At 62.7% G+C, this 17,561-nt stretch overlaps 7 non-coding genes across 7 annotated transcripts; 3 read left to right on the top strand and 4 right to left on the bottom strand.

Moving 5' to 3' along the window:
* Positions 1-7,402: 7,402 nt before the first annotated feature.
* TRNAN-GUU (transfer RNA asparagine (anticodon GUU)) lies at positions 7,403-7,476 on the bottom strand. The gene has a single exon. It is a non-coding gene; the product is annotated as a tRNA-Asn (tRNA).
* A 1,551-nt stretch (positions 7,477-9,027) lies between these two features.
* On the bottom strand, positions 9,028-9,101 carry TRNAN-GUU (transfer RNA asparagine (anticodon GUU)). The gene has a single exon. It is a non-coding gene; the product is annotated as a tRNA-Asn (tRNA).
* A 1,739-nt stretch (positions 9,102-10,840) lies between these two features.
* TRNAM-CAU (transfer RNA methionine (anticodon CAU)) lies at positions 10,841-10,912 on the top strand. The gene has a single exon. It is a non-coding gene; the product is annotated as a tRNA-Met (tRNA).
* A 3,008-nt stretch (positions 10,913-13,920) lies between these two features.
* TRNAN-GUU (transfer RNA asparagine (anticodon GUU)) lies at positions 13,921-13,994 on the bottom strand. Its single transcript has one exon. It is a non-coding gene; the product is annotated as a tRNA-Asn (tRNA).
* Positions 13,995-14,099: 105 nt separating this feature from the next.
* TRNAM-CAU (transfer RNA methionine (anticodon CAU)) lies at positions 14,100-14,171 on the top strand. The gene has a single exon. It is a non-coding gene; the product is annotated as a tRNA-Met (tRNA).
* A 1,562-nt stretch (positions 14,172-15,733) lies between these two features.
* TRNAM-CAU (transfer RNA methionine (anticodon CAU)) lies at positions 15,734-15,805 on the top strand. Its single transcript has one exon. It is a non-coding gene; the product is annotated as a tRNA-Met (tRNA).
* A 1,383-nt stretch (positions 15,806-17,188) lies between these two features.
* Positions 17,189-17,262, bottom strand: TRNAN-AUU (transfer RNA asparagine (anticodon AUU)). The gene has a single exon. It is a non-coding gene; the product is annotated as a tRNA-Asn (tRNA).
* Between the last annotated feature and the right edge of the window lie 299 nt (positions 17,263-17,561).

Here is a 17,561-nt window from a genome sequence, read left to right as displayed (position 1 = left end):
TCCCGGGGCGGGGCGGGGCGGGGCGGGGCCGGCCTTGCGAGGAGACAACCCTGAGCAATGGCCCCGACTGAAGGGTCACTCCGGGGGTGGAACAAGGGGATCCACTGACGGCCACTCCCCAGTCTGGGGCTCAGGTGCCCCCCGGAAAGGCCCAGGGTCGCCCCTCCCCGGGGAAAGGAGAACGCGGCCCATTCCCGGCCCATTCCCAGCTCTGCCTCCCGGGGACGCTCCCAGCCCCGCGCCCTGCAGCCCCAGACCCCCCGGCTCCGAGGTCACTTACCTCAAACCCCGGGAGGGTGGTGGCGACTCCCAGCAGGGCCGTGGTGCTGCCAAGGGCCCTGGCTCGCTCCTGGGGCAGGCGGGACTCCAGCCACGGGCTCAGGTGCTGGGGGGGAAAGAGGCAGGTCAGGACCCGTAGGGAGGCGCCGGTTCTGGGCAGAGCCTGGGGCTCCTCTCAGACTGTGCCCCCCCCCCCCCAGCCACTGACACAGCTCCTCTCTCGGCCCCCCGAGGAAGCAGGGACAATGGCCCCGTCCCCCCCACGGGGCTCACCTCCATGATCAGCTGCAGCCTGGCGGTGTCTGGGGACTCGGCGAGGAGGCTTGCCAGTAGGGCCTGGAGGTCGACGGGAAGGGCCCGGATGAACTGCTGCAAGACAAGGGGGAGCCCTGGGTCAGAGGGGGGTTGGGGAATCCAGGCCACCCGCTGGCTCCGGGGTGCAGCCTTGAGCAGGGTCTGAGCCGCCTCGCAGAGCAGGGAGGAGCCCAGGCTGGGCATGGAAGGGACGGGCCCCCAGGGAGAGCAACGGGAAACCTGGAGGGAAGGATCCAAACCTGCAGCTTCTTCTCTCCCTCTGCCCCCACCCCCACTCCTCTCTGGAGCTCCAGCCCAGCCCGGGAGCAGGGCCCGGAGGGACGTACCTGTGTGTGGATGGGCTCCTGCTGCCAGTCCCCAGACACAGTCTGTCCCACGGCCGCCCTCAGCAGGGGGCTCAGGAGCTGGGCCTGTAGGGGAGGCTGCAAGGTGCTGGCAGGAGAGAGGGGCAGAGACTGTTCATTCAGCAGCAGGGCTGTGTCCAGACTCAGGGGGTTTTTCGGGAAAAGTAGCCTTTTTCCGAAAAAACATCACCTGCGTCTAGACTGCAGTCGCGTTCTTTCGAAATTAAATCGAAAGAACGCGGCTTTTCTTTCCACGGCGGTAAACCTCATTTCACGAGGAAGAACGCCTTCTTTGGAAAGTGCTTCTTTCGAACGAAGGCGTTCTTGAATGGAACTAGGGCTTCTTCGAAAGAGAGCATCCAGACTCACTGGGTGCTCTCTTTCGAAAGAGGCTTGCAGTCTAGACATAGCCCAGGAGACAGAGACTTTCCCACTCCCTGGTCAGGGGATCTGCTCTGGGGGGGAGTCGGCGGGGGGGGGGGGGGTCGGTACCTGAGGCTGCAGGCGGCGTTGAGGCAGTCGGCCAAGACCAGTGGGGTGGGGGAGTCCTCCATGATCTCCTGTGAGACCCAAGGAGACAAAGGGGCGTGTGAGGCTGGGGCCCCCAAGAGACGCTCACACGGCCAGCGCCCCCACCCAGCAGGATCCAACCCCACTGCCTCCCGCTGGCCTGTAGCCCCCCTGCCCGGCACAGGGCCCCTCCCAGCACCCCCCTCCCAAACCGGGACCAGCTCAATCCTTGTCCCCAGGCCGTCTCCTGCCCCTCACTGCCCTGGTGACCAGCCTCTGAACCTCCTCATCCCTGCTCCCCAGGGGCATCCTCAGCAGCCCGCTCTGCTAACCTTCCAGCTCCCCCCCCCATGGCCCGGGGAGACCCCTCCCTGTTCCGAATCCCCCTCCCTGTCTAGCACCCCAGACCTGCCCCATTTCTGTGTCCCTCCCTCCTCCAGCATCCCCACCCACCCTCCCCATGTCCACCTCCCCCTCCCCCTCCAGCACTCCTGGCCCCACCCATCCCATTTCCAGCACCCCCACCCGCCGCCATGGCCCAGGCAGACCCCTGTCCACCCCACATATCCCCTCCCCTCCTCCCGGCCGCCGCGACTCGCTCACCACGATCCTGGCCATCATGGTGTCCTTGCAGCAGCGCGGCGCCAGGGTGTCCTCGCCCCTTTGGAGGGCGGCGAGGCAGGCGGGGGGGACGGCCAGGAGGAACCGCTGCAGGGCGGCTGGGCTCTGCACCCCAGAGAGAGTCTGTGAGCCTGGGGCCTGCCTGCCCCCCACGGACAGCTGCAGGGCTCAGGCCTCCCAGGAGTGGAGGTGGGAGCTGCCGGTTGTCCAAGCACCCACACTCCCCCCCCAACTGCTTCCTCAGGCTTGTGGGGGCCCAGCTGGTGCATGACAAGAGACCTCAGCTTGGGGGGCCCAGGTCATGCAGGAGAAGGGGCCCCAGGGGGATCCCCAGGGACAAGCCCCTCCCGGAGGGGGGGACGTGCTGGGAAGGGGCCGGACAATCTCGGGTCCCCCCCGTGTGGAGAAGGTTCCTACCGTGTCCCGGGTGTGGAGCTGCTCTTCAATATCATAGATGGCCCCTTCCTCCACCCGGGAGTCCATCCGCTCCTGGCAGAGCTCCGCCGAGGCGCAGGGGGGCTCTGTGCGGGAGGGAAGGGACCAGGGTGACTCCAGCGGCCAGCAGGGGTCACGTGCCCCCATGTCAGGGACCCAGGGCAGCTTGGGCCCCACACGCCCCTCGCAGGGACCCATCCCCCTTCCACCCTCACATCTGCCAACGCCCTCAGCAGAGCCCCCGCCAGGAACAAGAGAGCCAAGCAGCAGCTCCCGCCCCCATCCATTGCCCTGGCTGCGGGGCAGACACTGGGGCTGCCCCCCCGTGTACTGGGTGAGCCCCTGGGCCCAGCATGTTCACGGCCCCTCACCTGGGTCTGAGCGGCTGCAGGAGGTGGCCCGGCTGCAGCTGGAGGCCCAGGCGCTGCTGCTCACTGAGCTGGACCCACAGCTGCAGGGGCTGGTGCGGAGAGGCTGGGAGCTCCCGGAGACTGGCAGGTCCCCGGGGGCCGGGCAGGGCGATGCCCCCTGGTGGTAATGGGGGCTGGGCTCCTGGGGCAGGTGTTTCTCTCCACAGAGGAGGCCCCAGAGCCACCCTACCCGGCTGCCCCGCTGGGCTGGGTCCCGCCTTCCCAGCCGCCTCTGGAGCCAGGTCCGGAGGGGCCTGGCCGGTGGGCGAGTCGCCCCGAGCTGGTGGGATTCAGCTTCCCCGCCCGCGGGGACGGAGGAGCTGCTTCCCACCGGCCCTGGGGCCATCTTCAGGGCTTTCCGGAACCACAGCCTGATGTGTTTGGCCATGCTGCAAATGAGGGGAGCAAAGGGGAGCTTGGGGCGCAGCCTGCAGAGCGAAATCCAGGGGTTCCAGCTCCCCAGAGCGACTGCCCCCAGCCCCCAAATGGCCCCTTGCTTATCGGCTCGGTCTTGCACAGGCACTGCAAGGACCTGAGTCTCCTGCCCATCAACAGCCCCTGCTCGGCAATCAGGGGAGAGTCTAAGGTGTGGGGGGGGGGGTGGAGCCTTCTCCCCAAAGACACCGGCATAGACCTGGTCCAGCCCCACCTCCCCAGTCCCCACAATGGGGGCTGCATCCCCTGCCCCACGGCTCCTGCAAACCACCCCCCCTCCTTCAGCTAGTCTGTTGGGTCACAAGCTGGGGGGGCAGCAGGGGAAGGTCACAGAAGAGGCAAGAACAGAGCAGAAATGTGGGCGGGATGGAGGAAAAGGGAAACCAACCAGGAGAAAGCCCCAGTGGCGCTAAGGACACAGCCCAGGTGAGGAATCACCTTCTGGCCCTTGACCGAGGGCTGGGCCTGCCTGGAACCCAGCCGGCCCCGGGCGGGATCCAAACCCCTGGGGGCTCTTACCTTCTGCAAAACGCTGTCCGGATGTGGAACTCACAGAGGACAAAGCAACTGTGAGCAGGAGACGCACCAGAGCTAAAGCAACCGGGGGTCTCCAAAGTCCCCTGGGCCCGCCCCCCCCTTTTCTCAGCCTGAGATGTGGGTTCCTCTGTGAGGTCACCACCTCCCCACCTGCCCTTTGCCTGATCTGCTGAGGGCTGCCCAAAGCCCCTGTGAGGTCACTGCCCCCCCCACCTCACCCTGCCAGGCAAATGTCCTGCCTCTGGCCACCCCTCTGGGAAGTTGGAGCCATTCCTAGGGGTCCCCCCCACTCCCTGACTGGGCATCCTGCAGCCAGCAGCTCCAGTAGCCCCATAGGCTGCTCCCTGCCCTACGCTGCAGGCTTCTTGCACAAGAACTGTTTCACACCGGAGTTCTTGCGCAAAAGGTCTCGTGCAAGAGCACCTCCACCCTGCCATGTGCTTTTGCACAAGAGTGTCCATGGCATTGTGAACGCTTTCTCGTGCAAGAAAGCTCTGATGACCATTTTAGCCATAAAAGTGTCTTGCTCAAGAAGCCCCTGGTGCCCGTCCACGCTGCCTTCTTGCACAACAGCTCTTGCACAAAAGGGGCTTATTCCTCGTGGGGAGAGGAATAACTCCTGTGCAAGAAGCCCTCTTTTCTGATGCTTTACTGCAAATTTACTTGCACAAGAATTCACGTGCAGTGTAGACGCGCCACAAGTTTTTGCACAAGAACAGTTGTTCTTGAGCAAAATGCCTGCAGTGCAGACGTGGCCTTGGTGTCACCCAGCACTGGACTTCCTGGCCAGGAGCAAGAGTTAGAGCCTCCCACTCGCCCCGCTGCCTCTCACGGGCTCCCGTCCGGCCCCAGCCCTGGGCTTTGCCCTAGCGCATCCCAGCAAGGCCTCTGGCCTGCACTAGACCCATTGACATGTGGAGACTCCACCACTGCCCTGGGGCGCTTTGGTCTATGGGACTCGGACTCACAGCTGAGCATGGAGCCCGATTTTAGTTCGAACTAGCGGGGTAGTGTAGACATACCCCCTGAGACTTACTGGTGCTGGCTCACCCCCTGTCCTGCTCGTGGCTCCGTTGTCCTCCTCCCCACAGCCCCCCCCCCAGCTCTAAATGCTGCTCACATCAGTTCCCCTTCCCCGTGGCCAGGCCCTGCAGGGCTCTGGGGGCTGGTTTGCTGCCCTCAGCCCTGCAGTAGCCTGCTCCCCAGTTTGCAGCCCCTCCCATCATGCGTGGGGTCTCCTGGTACCGGAGGGAGGACGGGGGCAGACCAGGAAGGTTAATTTGATGTTGCAGCGGCGGGAAGAGGAGGGGTGGCGCAGAGGAGCTGTCAGTACATTATCCCAATACGCCATCCCAGTGCAGGCGTCGCACTCAGCTCTACCTGCAGAGGAGTCTCTATCTGCGCTGAGCAGAAAGGGGGTCTAGGACACACACACAAGTAGCCCCAGAACCACGCAGGAGCAGAGTCGTTCTGCGAAAGGGAGAGGTTTATTGGGTCTGCGAGGGCGGCCGTAGGGGGGTGTCGTGTGTGTGCCACTCATCTCCGTCTGGGCAGCGGCACCGGTCGGGCTCACAACTGGGCACAGGACCCGACCACGGCACCATCGATCTCCAGTGTATCGATCTGCTGGAAGCCGCGGCAGAGCTGAATTGCAGAACGGCTGCCCATTGGCAAAGACCTTGAAATGCTGGTTCCTGCAGCCGATGGAGAGGAACCCACTCCTCCTGGGGGGAGGAGCAGCCAAGAGAGGGACCCACTCAGACCGGTCTGGCAGCGTGACGTAGTGGAACCAGCGCTGCCTAGGTAGGCTTTTACCTCCCCCCAGTCTGCTTCTGAGACCGAGTTTCCCCCTCTGCCCCATGGGCTAACAACAAGGCACTTTACAAACATTCTCTGTGTCATCGGCATTGTATGAAGGGGGAAACTGAGGCATGGAGCGGCATCTGATTTATATAGCTCAAGCCAGTCCCCACCCCTCTCGGTCTGCAGGAAAAGAAGCCAAGTGCTCTTGTTCCCACCAGTCCTCCATTCCCCTGCTTCCACCTGATGTCAAATACACAAAGCTCACTACTTCTTCTTTCCTGCACTTAAGCCAAGCAGATCAGGATGGGGAGGAGACATGAGGGAGCCCCCAGGCTCTTGCTCTTTCTCGCACATACACACACATATATTACTTTAGAAAATGCCAGGTGTGAGCTAGAGGAGAATCTCCATTAACTGTTAGCACTATAGGGCATATGATACATACATAAAGCATTTACAGTCCATCCAGCAGAGGGCAACAATACACCCCGCACACATGTAGCTCCCCCTCCTTTTCCAAATGCCCCAAGATTTAAACTACTGGAGACTACCCATTAGCTGCTAGTTGTATAGGAACTATGGGTATGTCTACACTACAAAGTTAATTCGAACTAACAGCCGTTAGTTGGAAGTAACTTTCATAGGTGCTACACATACAAACCGCTAGTTTGGACTTAATTCGAACTAGGTAAACTTCATTCTACCAGGAGTAACGCCAAATTCGAATTCAGTAGTTGGAATTAAGGGCTGTGTAGCCACTTAATTCGAAGTAGCTGGAGCCCAGCCCTCCCCAGGTTCCCCTGGTGGCTGCTCTGGGCCAAAGCAGGAAAACTCCTCTCCTCTCCCCAGCCCTGGGGCCCTCAAAGGGGTAGACTCTGGCCAGACGGCACTTGCCAGAGCCAGCCCTGCCAGCAGTCTCTGCCCCGAACCAGGGGCTGCAGGATGAGCCAGGCAGCCAGTGCCAGCGAGCCGTCCCCCCGCCCAGTCCCCCAGCACCCAGGGGCCAGCCAGGGGCCGTAGATGGCGCGCACCCTCCTGGTCTAGTGTGGAGGTCATGGACCTCATTGAGGTTTGGGGGCAGGGCCCCAGCGTCCATGATCTCTGTACTAGGAGGAGGAACGTGGCCGTCTACGGGCGCATAGCGGCCGCCATGGCCCGAAAGGGACACAGGCCACCCAGGAGCAGGCGAATCCTGGTGTTCTGGCTGTGGAAAAAGACAGCCACAAGATGGCGTTTGGAGTCACACGGGCGAGTCGCCTGTCCAAGCGGGACCGAGTCCCTTCCAAAGAGAAACCATGGCAGCCATGCAAGTCCAAGGCTGCACAGGAAACCTCAGGAGCTGCGACTGGGGCTCAGTTCGCGCGGCCACGCTTCCCAGGGGAGGCATGAGACAGGCCCAGAGGTCTGCGCAGCAAACAGGCCCGCAGGAGGGAGGCGGCTAAGAACCCGCGCGGCTCGTGCGTTTCTCCCTCTCAGCTGGCGTAGAGGCGGGAGGGGAACGACACCTGCCCGGCTGGAGCTTTCGCGCTTGGGCTCGGGGCTTAAGCCCCGAGGCCGAGGCCCCGGCGCGGTTGCTGGGAGACGGGCTCCTGTGGCACGGCACGGCCCCTGAACCTTGCCGGCCACAAGGTGACCTCACCGAGGCCGAGAGGGATGGCTTGGAGGTGGCAAAAGGGAGCCCACTAGCAAGCGCCAGGAGGCCGAGCGTAGCCGCGTCCCCGGGTGGGCTCGAACCACCATCCTTTCGGTTAACAGCCGAACACGCTGACCCATTGCGCCACAGAGACCTCGAAGGGCTTTCCGAAACGCTGCCTAGCAGCCTGCTCCTCTGCCTGGCCGTGCCAGTGCAGCCCAGGTGCTAGAGTGGATTGCGGGCAGTCTAGCCCAAAGGGAGCAGAGTGGCGCAGCGGAAGCGTGCTGGGCCCATAACCCAGAGATCGATGGATCGAAACCATCCTCTGCTACGTGTGGGCCGGCCTCTTTTGACTCCGCGCCTTCACTCCAGGCTGCAAGTAGCTAAAGGCCAGGCCAGGATGCCGCCTGCAGGGAAGCTCTCGGCAGCCCCCCGCTTCCTGTGTGGGAGGCACGGAGGCCTCCTCTTCTGTCCTCAGGCAACAGGGCTTCCTCCTGCCCTTTTCCCACCCACAAGGGCCGCCGGGACCCGCTCAGGGAGCGCGCCAGGGAGGCTCTCCAGACGCTCGTGGAACAAAGCACTTCTGGACCACGCTACCCAGAGCCTTCATTCAGGCCTAGACAAAACGCCTAGACAAAGAGCTGCCACAGCATCAACACTGGCCTTGCTCTACTACTCCCAGGCTCGCCAAACCCCTCACAAAGAGAACTTCTGCCTTCGCCATACTGCTCAACAACAGGACACGCGAGCAATTCCCTCCGACGCGCCGCTTCTCCCGCATCGCCACCACCCACGCTCTTTAGGCACATGCCGGCTGACCAAAACCCATCTCATCCCATCAAAAGCTTCTGCCCAGCCCAAGAGGACCAGCTACGTTCCCGGCTCAATTCATCCCTTACAGTCAGAGCCAAAAATCACCAGCTGACGGTCCTTCAGAATCCTCAATGGAAAGGGGGAGAGGGAATTGTGGGAGCACTCGCCACGTTCTCGGTTGAGGCTTGCAGCAGTCATGGAAGAGAGAGCTGGCTTCGGTCAAGTCTCGGGAGTACGGCCACGGCTTGGACGGGTCCTTCAGTCCTTGGCTCAGAGCTTCGGTTGGTAGCCCACATCCTCCCGAGGTAAAAAAGCAGGAGGGCTTTCCTTCCAGGGCCTTTTGCATCTTCTGCCGTGGGAGGCGAATCCTGGTGTTCTGGCTGTGGGGGAAAAAGACAGCCACAAGATGGCGTTTGGAGTCACACGGGCGAGTCGCCTGTCCAAGCGGGACCGAGTCCCTTCCAAAGAGAAACCATGGCAGCCATGCAAGTCCAAGGCTGCACAGGAAACCTCAGGAGCTGCGACTGGGGCTCAGTTCGCGCGGCCACGCTTCCCAGGGGAGGCATGAGACAGGCCCAGAGGTCTGCGCAGCAAACAGGCCCGCAGGAGGGAGGCGGCTAAGAACCCGCGCGGCTCGTGCGTTTCTCCCTCTCAGCTGGCGTAGAGGCGGGAGGGGAACGACACCTGCCCGGCTGGAGCTTTCGCGCTTGGGCTCGGGGCTTAAGCCCCGAGGCCGAGGCCCCGGCGCGGTTGCTGGGAGACGGGCTCCTGTGGCACGGCACGGCCCCTGAACCTTGCCGGCCACAAGGTGACCTCACCGAGGCCGAGAGGGATGGCTTGGAGGTGGCAAAAGGGAGCCCGCTAGTAAGCGCCAGGAGGCCGAGCGTAGCCACGTCCCTGGGTGGGCTCGAACCACCATCCTTTCGGTTAACAGCCGAACGCGCTGACCCATTGCGCCACAGAGACCTCGAAGGGCTTTCCGAAACGCTGCCTAGCAGCCTGCTCCTCTGCCTGGCCGTGCCAGTGCAGCCCAGGTGCTAGAGTGGATTGCGGGCAGTCTAGCCCAAAGGGAGCAGAGTGGCGCAGCGGAAGCGTGCTGGGCCCATAACCCAGAGGTCGATGGATCGAAACCATCCTGTGCTATGTGTGGGCCGGCCTCTTTTGACTCCGCGCCTTCACTCCAGGCTGCAAGTAGCTAAAGGCCAGGCCAGGATGCCGCCTGCGGGGAAGCTCTCGGCAGCCCCCCGCTTCCTGTGTGGGAGGCACGGAGGCCTCCTCTTCTGTCCTCAGGCAACAGGGCTTCCTCCTGCCCTTTTCCCACCCACAAGGGCCGCCGGGACCCGCTCAGGGAGCGCGCCAGGGAGGCTCTCCAGACGCTCGTGGAACAAAGCACTTCTGGTCCACGCTACCCAGAGCCTTCATTCAGGCCTAGACAAAACGCCTAGACAAAGAGCTGCCACAGCATCAACACTGGCCTTGCTCTACTACTCCCAGGCACGCCAAACCCCTCACAAAGAGAACTTCTGCCTTCGCCATACTGCTCAACAACAGGACACGCGAGCAATTCCCTCCGACGCGCCGCTTCTCCCGCATCGCCACCACCCACGCTCTTTAGGCACACGCCGGCTGACCAAAACCCATCTCATCCCATCAAAAGCTTCTGCCCAGCCCAAGAGGACCAGCTACGTTCCCGGCTCAATTCATCCCTTACAGTCAGAGCCAAAAATCACCAGCTGACGGTCCTTCAGAATCCTCAATGGAAAGGGGGAGAGGGAATTGTGGGAGCACGGGCAGCACTCGCCACGGTCTCGGTTGAGGCTTGCAGCAGTCATGGAAGAGAGAGCTGGCTTCGGTCAAGTCTCGGGAGTACGGCCACGGCTTGGACGGGTCCTTCAGTCCTTGGCTCAGAGCTTCGGTTGGTAGCCCACATCCTCCCGAGGTAAAAAAGCAGGAGGGCTTTCCTTCCAGGGCCTTTTGCATCTTCTGCCGTGGGAGGCGAATCCTGGTGTTCTGGCTGTGGGGGAAAAAGACAGCCACAAGATGGCGTTTGGAGTCACACGGGCGAGTCGCCTGTCCAAGCGGGACCGAGTCCCTTCCAAAGAGAAACCATGGCAGCCATGCAAGTCCAAGGCTGCACAGGAAACCTCAGGAGCTGCGACTGGGGCTCAGTTCGCGCGGCCACGCTTCCCAGGGGAGGCATGAGACAGGCCCAGAGGTCTGCGCAGCAAACAGGCCCGCAGGAGGGAGGCGGCTAAGAACCCGCGCGGCTCGTGCGTTTCTCCCTCTCAGCTGGCGTAGAGGCGGGAGGGGAACGACACCTGCCCGGCTGGAGCTTTCGCGCTTGGGCTCCAGGCTTAAGCCCCGAGGCCGAGGCCCCGGCGCGGTTGCTGGGAGACGGGCTCCTGTGGCACGGCACGGCCCCTGAACCTTGCCGGCCACAAGGTGACCTCACCGAGGCCGAGAGGGATGGCTTGGAGGTGGCAAAAGGGAGCCCGCTAGCAAGCGCCAGGAGGCCGAGCGTAGCCGCATCCCTGGGTGGGCTCGAACCACCATCCTTTTGGTTAACAGCCGAACGCGCTGACCCATTGCGCCACAGAGACCTCGAAGGGCTTTCCGAAACGCTGCCTAGCAGCCTGCTCCTCTGCCTGGCCGTGCCAGTGCAGCCCAGGTGCTAGAGTGGATTGCGGGCAGTCTAGCCCAAAGGGAGCAGAGTGGCGCAGCGGAAGCGTGCTGGGCCCATAACCCAGAGGTCGATGGATCGAAACCATCCTCTGCTACGTGTGGGCCGGCCTCTTTTGACTCCGCGCCTTCACTCCAGGCTGCAAGTAGCTAAAGGCCAGGCCAGGATGCCGCCTGCGGGGAAGCTCTCGGCAGCCCCCCGCTTCCTGTGTGGGAGGCACGGAGGCCTCCTCTTCTGTCCTCAGGCAACAGGGCTTCCTCCTGCCCTTTTCCCACCCACAAGGGCCGCCGGGACCCGCTCAGGGAGCGCGCCAGGGAGGCTCTCCAGACGCTCGTGGAACAAAGCACTTCTGGACCACGCTACCCAGAGCCTTCATTCAGGCCTAGACAAAACGCCTAGACAAAGAGCTGCCACAGCATCAACACTGGCCTTGCTCTACTACTCCGAGGCACGCCAAACCCCTCACAAAGAGAACTTCTGCCTTCGCCATACTGCTCAACAACAGGACACGCGAGCAATTCCCTCCGACGCGCCGCTTCTCCCGCATCGCCACCACCCACGCTCTTTAGGCACACGCCGGCTGACCAAAACCCATCTCATCCCATCAAAAGCTTCTGCCCAGCCCAAGAGGACCAGCTACGTTCCCGGCTCAATTCATCCCTTACAGTCAGAGCCCAAAATCACCAGCTGACGGTCCTTCAGAATCCTCAATGGAAAGGGGGAGAGGGAATTGTGGGAGCACTCGCCACGTTCTCGGTTGAGGCTTGCAGCAGTCATGGAAGAGAGAGCTGGCTTCGGTCAAGTCTCGGGAGTACGGCCACGGCTTGGACGGGTCCTTCAGTCCTTGGCTCAGAGCTTCGGTTGGTAGCCCACATCCTCCCGAGGTAAAAAAGCAGGAGGGCTTTCCTTCCAGGGCCTTTTGCATCTTCTGCCGTGGGAGGCGAATCCTGGTGTTCTGGCTGTGGGGGAAAAAGACAGCCACAAGATGGCGTTTGGAGTCACACGGGCGAGTCGCCTGTCCAAGCGGGACCGAGTCCCTTCCAAAGAGAAACCATGGCAGCCATGCAAGTCCAAGGCTGCACAGGAAACCTCAGGAGCTGCGACTGGGGCTCAGTTCGCGCGGCCACGCTTCCCAGGGGAGGCATGAGACAGGCCCAGAGGTCTGCGCAGCAAACAGGCCCGCAGGAGGGAGGCGGCTAAGAACCCGTGCGGCTCGTGCGTTTCTCCCTCTCAGCTGGCGTAGAGGCGGGAGGGGAACGACACCTGCCCGGCTGGAGCTTTCGCGCTTGGGCTCGGGGCTTAAGCCCCGAGGCCGAGGCCCCGGCGCGGTTGCTGGGAGACGGGCTCCTGTGGCACGGCACGGCCCCTGAACCTTGCCGGCCACAAGGTGACCTCACCGAGGCCGAGAGGGATGGCTTGGAGGTGGCAAAAGGGAGCCCGCTAGCAAGCGCCAGGAGGCCGAGCGTAGCCACGTCCCTGGGTGGGCTCGAACCACCATCCTTTTGGTTAACAGCCGAACGCGCTGACCCATTGCGCCACAGAGACCTCGAAGGGCTTTCCGAAACGCTGCCTAGCAGCCTGCTCCTCTGCCTGGCCGTGCCAGTGCAGCCCAGGTGCTAGAGTGGATTGCGGGCAGTCTAGCCCCAAGGGAGCAGAGTGGCGCAGCGGAAGCGTGCTGGGCCCATAACCCAGAGGTCAATGGATCGAAACCATCCTCTGCTACGTGTGGGCCGGCCTCTTTTGACTCCGCGCCTTCACTCCAGGCTGCAAGTAGCTAAAGGCCAGGCCAGGATGCCGCCTGCGGGGAAGCTCTCGGCAGCCCCCCGCTTCCTGTGTGGGAGGCACGGAGGCCTCCTCTTCTGTCCTCAGGCAACAGGGCTTCCTCCTGCCCTTTTCCCACCCACAAGGGCCGCCGGGACCCGCTCAGGGAGCGCGCCAGGGAGTCTCTCCAGACGCTCGTGGAACAAAGCACTTCTGGACCACGCTACCCAGAGCCTTCATTCAGGCCTAGACAAAACGCCTAGACAAAGAGCTGCCACAGCATCAACACTGGCCTTGCTCTACTACTCCCAGGCACGCCAAACCCCTCACAAAGAGAACTTCTGCCTTCGCCATACTGCTCAACAACAGGACACGCGAGCAATTCCCTCCGACTCGCCGCTTCTCCCGCATCGCCACCACCCACGCTCTTTAGGCACACGCCGGCTGACCAAAACCCATCTCATCCCATCAAAAGCTTCTGCCCAGCCCAAGAGGACCAGCTACGTTCCCGGCTCAATTCATCCCTTACAGTCAGAGCCAAAAATCACCAGCTGACGGTCCTTCAGAATCCTCAATGGAAAGGGGGAGAGGGAATTGTGGGAGCACGGGCAGCACTCGCCACGGTCTCGGTTGAGGCTTGCAGCAGTCATGGAAGAGAGAGCTGGCTTCGGTCAAGTCTCGGGAGTACGGCCACGGCTTGGACGGGTCCTTCAGTCCTTGGCTCAGAGCTTCGGTTGGTAGCCCACATCCTCCCGAGGTAAAAAAGCAGGAGGGCTTTCCTTCCAGGGCCTTTTGCATCTTCTGCCGTGGGAGGCGAATCCTGGTGTTCTGGCTGTGGGGGAAAAAGACAGCCACAAGATGGCGTTTGGAGTCACACGGGCGAGTCGCCTGTCCAAGCGGGACCGAGTCCCTTCCAAAGAGAAACCATGGCAGCCATGCAAGTCCAAGGCTGCACAGGAAACCTCAGGAGCTGCGACTGGGGCTCAGTTCGCGCGGCCACGCTTCCCAGGGGAGGCATGAGACAGGCCCAGAGGTCTGCGCAGCAAACAGGCCCGCAGGAGGGAGGCGGCTAAGAACCCGCGCGGCTCGTGCGTTTCTCCCTCTCAGCTGGCGTAGAGGCGGGAGGGGAACGACACCTGCCCGGCTGGAGCTTTCGCGCTTGGGCTCCGGGCTTAAGCCCCGAGGCCGAGGCCCCGGCGCGGTTGCTGGGAGACAGGCTCCTGTGGCACGGCACGGCCCCTGAACCTTGCCGGCCACAAGGTGACCTCACCGAGGCCGAGAGGGATGGCTTGGAGGTGGCAAAAGGGAGCCCGCTAGCAAGCGCCAGGAGGCCGAGCGTAGCCGCGTCCCTGGGTGGGCTCGAACCACCATCCTTTTGGTTAACAGCCAAACGCGCTGACCCATTGCGCCACAGAGACCTCGAAGGGCTTTCCGAAACGCTGCCTAGCAGCCTGCTCCTCTGCCTGGCCGTGCCAGTGCAGCCCAGGTGCTAGAGTGGATTGCGGGCAGTCTAGCCCAAAGGGAGCAGAGTGGCGCAGCGGAAGCGTGCTGGGCCCATAACCCAGAGGTCGATGGATCGAAACCATCCTCTGCTACGTGTGGGCCGGCCTCTTTTGACTCCGCGCCTTCACTCCAGGCTGCAAGTAGCTAAAGGCCAGGCCAGGATGCCGCCTGCGGGGAAGCTCTCGGCAGCCCCCCGCTTCCTGTGTGGGAGGCACGGAGGCCTCCTCTTCTGTCCTCAGGCAACAGGGCTTCCTCCTGCCCTTTTCCCACCCACAAGGGCCGCCGGGACCCGCTCAGGGAGCGCGCCAGGGAGGCTCTCCAGACGCTCGTGGAACAAAGCACTTCTGGACCACGCTACCCAGAGCCTTCATTCAGGCCTAGACAAAACGCCTAGACAAAGAGCTGCCACAGCATCAACACTGGCCTTGCTCTACTACTCCCAGGCACGCCAAACCCCTCACAAAGAGAACTTCTGCCTTCGCCATACTGCTCAACAACAGGACACGCGAGCAATTCCCTCCGACGCGCCGCTTCTCCCGCATCGCCACCACCCACGCTCTTTAGGCACACGCCGGCTGACCAAAACCCATCTCATCCCATCAAAAGCTTCTGCCCAGCCCAAGAGGACCAGCTACGTTCCCGGCTCAATTCATCCCTTACAGTCAGAGCCAAAAATCACCAGCTGACGGTCCTTCAGAATCCTCAATGGAAAGGGGGAGAGGGAATTGTGGGAGCACGGGCAGCACTCGCCACGGTCTCGGTTGAGGCTTGCAGCAGTCATGGAAGAGAGAGCTGGCTTCGGTCAAGTCTCGGGAGTACGGCCACGGCTTGGACGGGTCCTTCAGTCCTTGGCTCAGAGCTTCGGTTGGTAGCCCACATCCTCCCGAGGTAAAAAAGCAGGAGGGCTTTCCTTCCAGGGCCTTTTGCATCTTCTGCCGTGGGAGGCGAATCCTGGTGTTCTGGCTGTGGGGGAAAAAGACAGCCACAAGATGGCGTTTGGAGTCACACGGGCGAGTCGCCTGTCCAAGCGGGACCGAGTCCCTTCCAAAGAGAAACCATGGCAGCCATGCAAGTCCAAGGCTGCACAGGAAACCTCAGGAGCTGCGACTGGGGCTCAGTTCGCGCGGCCACGCTTCCCAGGGGAGGCATGAGACAGGCCCAGAGGTCTGCGCAGCAAACAGGCCCGCAGGAGGGAGGCGGCTAAGAACCCGCGCGGCTCGTGCGTTTCTCCCTCTCAGCTGGCGTAGAGGCGGGAGGGGAACGACACCTGCCCGGCTGGAGCTTTCGCGCTTGGGCTCGGGGCTTAAGCCCCGAGGCCGAGGCCCCGGCGCGGTTGCTGGGAGACGGGCTCCTGTGGCACGGCACGGCCCCTGAACCTTGCCGGCCACAAGGTGACCTCACCGAGGCCGAGAGGGATGGCTTGGAGGTGGCAAAAGGGAGCCCGCTAGCAAGCGCCAGGAGGCCGAGCGTAGCCACGTCCCTGGGTGGGCTCGAACCACCATCCTTTTGGTTAACAGCCGAACGCGCTGACCCATTGCGCCACAGAGACCTCGAAGGGCTTTCCGAAACGCTGCCTAGCAGCCTGCTCCTCTGCCTGGCCGTGCCAGTGCAGCCCAGGTGCTAGAGTGGATTGCGGGCAGTCTAGCCCCAAGGGAGCAGAGTGGCGCAGCGGAAGCGTGCTGGGCCCATAACCCAGAGGTCGATGGATCGAAACCATCCTCTGCTACGTGTGGGCTGGCCTCTTTTGACTCCGCGCCTTCACTCCAGGCTGCAAGTAGCTAAAGGCCAGGCCAGGATGCCGCCTGCGGGGAAGCTCTCGGCAGCCCCCCGCTTCCTGTGTGGGAGGCACGGAGGCCTCCTCTTCTGTCCTCAGGCAACAGGGCTTCCTCCTGCCCTTTTCCCACCCACAAGGGCCGCCGGGACCCGCTCAGGGAGCGCGCCAGGGAGGCTCTCCAGACGCTCGTGGAACAAAGCACTTCTGGACCACGCTACCCAGAGCCTTCATTCAGGCCTAGACAAAACGCCTAGACAAAGAGCTGCCACAGCATCAACACTGGCCTTGCTCTACTACTCCCAGGCACGCCAAACCCCTCACAAAGAGAACTTCTGCCTTCGCCATACTGCTCAACAACAGGACACGCGAGCAATTCCCTCCGACGCGCCGCTTCTCCCGCATCGCCACCACCCACGCTCTTTAGGCACACGCCGGCTGACCAAAACCCATCTCATCCCATCAAAAGCTTCTGCCCAGCCCAAGAGGACCAGCTACGTTCCCGGCTCAATTCATCCCTTACAGTCAGAGCCAAAAATCACCAGCTGACGGTCCTTCAGAATCCTCAATGGAAAGGGGGAGAGGGAATTGTGGGAGCACGGGCAGCACTCGCCACGGTCTCGGTTGAGGCTTGCAGCAGTCATGGAAGAGAGAGCTGGCTTCGGTCAAGTCTCGGGAGTACGGCCACGGCTTGGACGGGTCCTTCAGTCCTTGGCTCAGAGCTTCGGTTGGTAGCCCACATCCTCCCGAGGTAAAAAAGCAGGAGGGCTTTCCTTCCAGGGCCTTTTGCATCTTCTGCCGTGGGAGGCGAATCCTGGTGTTCTGGCTGTGGGGGAAAAAGACAGCCACAAGATGGCGTTTGGAGTCACACGGGCGAGTCGCCTGTCCAAGCGGGACCGAGTCCCTTCCAAAGAGAAACCATGGCAGCCATGCAAGTCCAAGGCTGCACAGGAAACCTCGGGAGCTGCGACTGGGGCTCAGTTCGCGCGGCCACGCTTCCCAGGGGAGGCATGAGACAGGCCCAGAGGTCTGCGCAGCAAACAGGCCCGCAGGAGGGAGGCGGCTAAGAACCCGCGCGGCTCGTGCGTTTCTCCCTCTCAGCTGGCGTAGAGGCGGGAGGGGAGCGACACCTGCCCGGCTGGAGCTTTCGCGCTTGGGCTCGGGGCTTAAGCCCCGAGGCCGAGGCCCCGGCGCGGTTGCTGGGAGACGGGCTCCTGTGGCACGGCACGGCCCCTGAACCTTGCCGGCCACAAGGTGACCTCACCGAGGCCGAGAGGGATGGCTTGGAGGTGGCAAAAGGGAGCCCGCTAGCAAGCGCCAGGAGGCCGAGCGTAGCCACATCCCTGGGTGAGCTCGAACCACCATCCTTTCAGTTAATAGCCGAACGCGCTGACCCATTGCGCCACAGAGACCTCAAAGAGGTTTCCGAAACGCTGCCTAGCAGCCTGCTCCTCTGCCTGGCCGTGCCAGTGCAGCCCAGGTGCTAGAGTGGATTGCGGGCAGTGTAGCGCAAAGGGAGCAGAGTGGCGCAGCGGAAGCGTGCTGGGCCCATAACCCAGAGGTCGATGGATCGAAACCATCCTGTGCTATGTGTGGGCCGGCCTCTTTTGACTCCGCGCCTTCACTCCAGGCTGCAAGTAGCTAAAGGCCAGGCCAGGATGCCGCCTGCGGGGAAGCTCTCGGCAGCCCCCCGCTTCCTGTGTGGGAGGCA

The sequence above is a fragment of the Pelodiscus sinensis genome, chromosome 25 (assembly GCF_049634645.1).
Source record: "Pelodiscus sinensis isolate JC-2024 chromosome 25, ASM4963464v1, whole genome shotgun sequence".
NCBI lineage: Eukaryota > Metazoa > Chordata > Testudines > Trionychidae > Pelodiscus > Pelodiscus sinensis.
The sequence above is the reverse complement of the archived record's forward strand: the minus strand, read 5'-3'. Positions and strand labels throughout refer to the sequence as shown.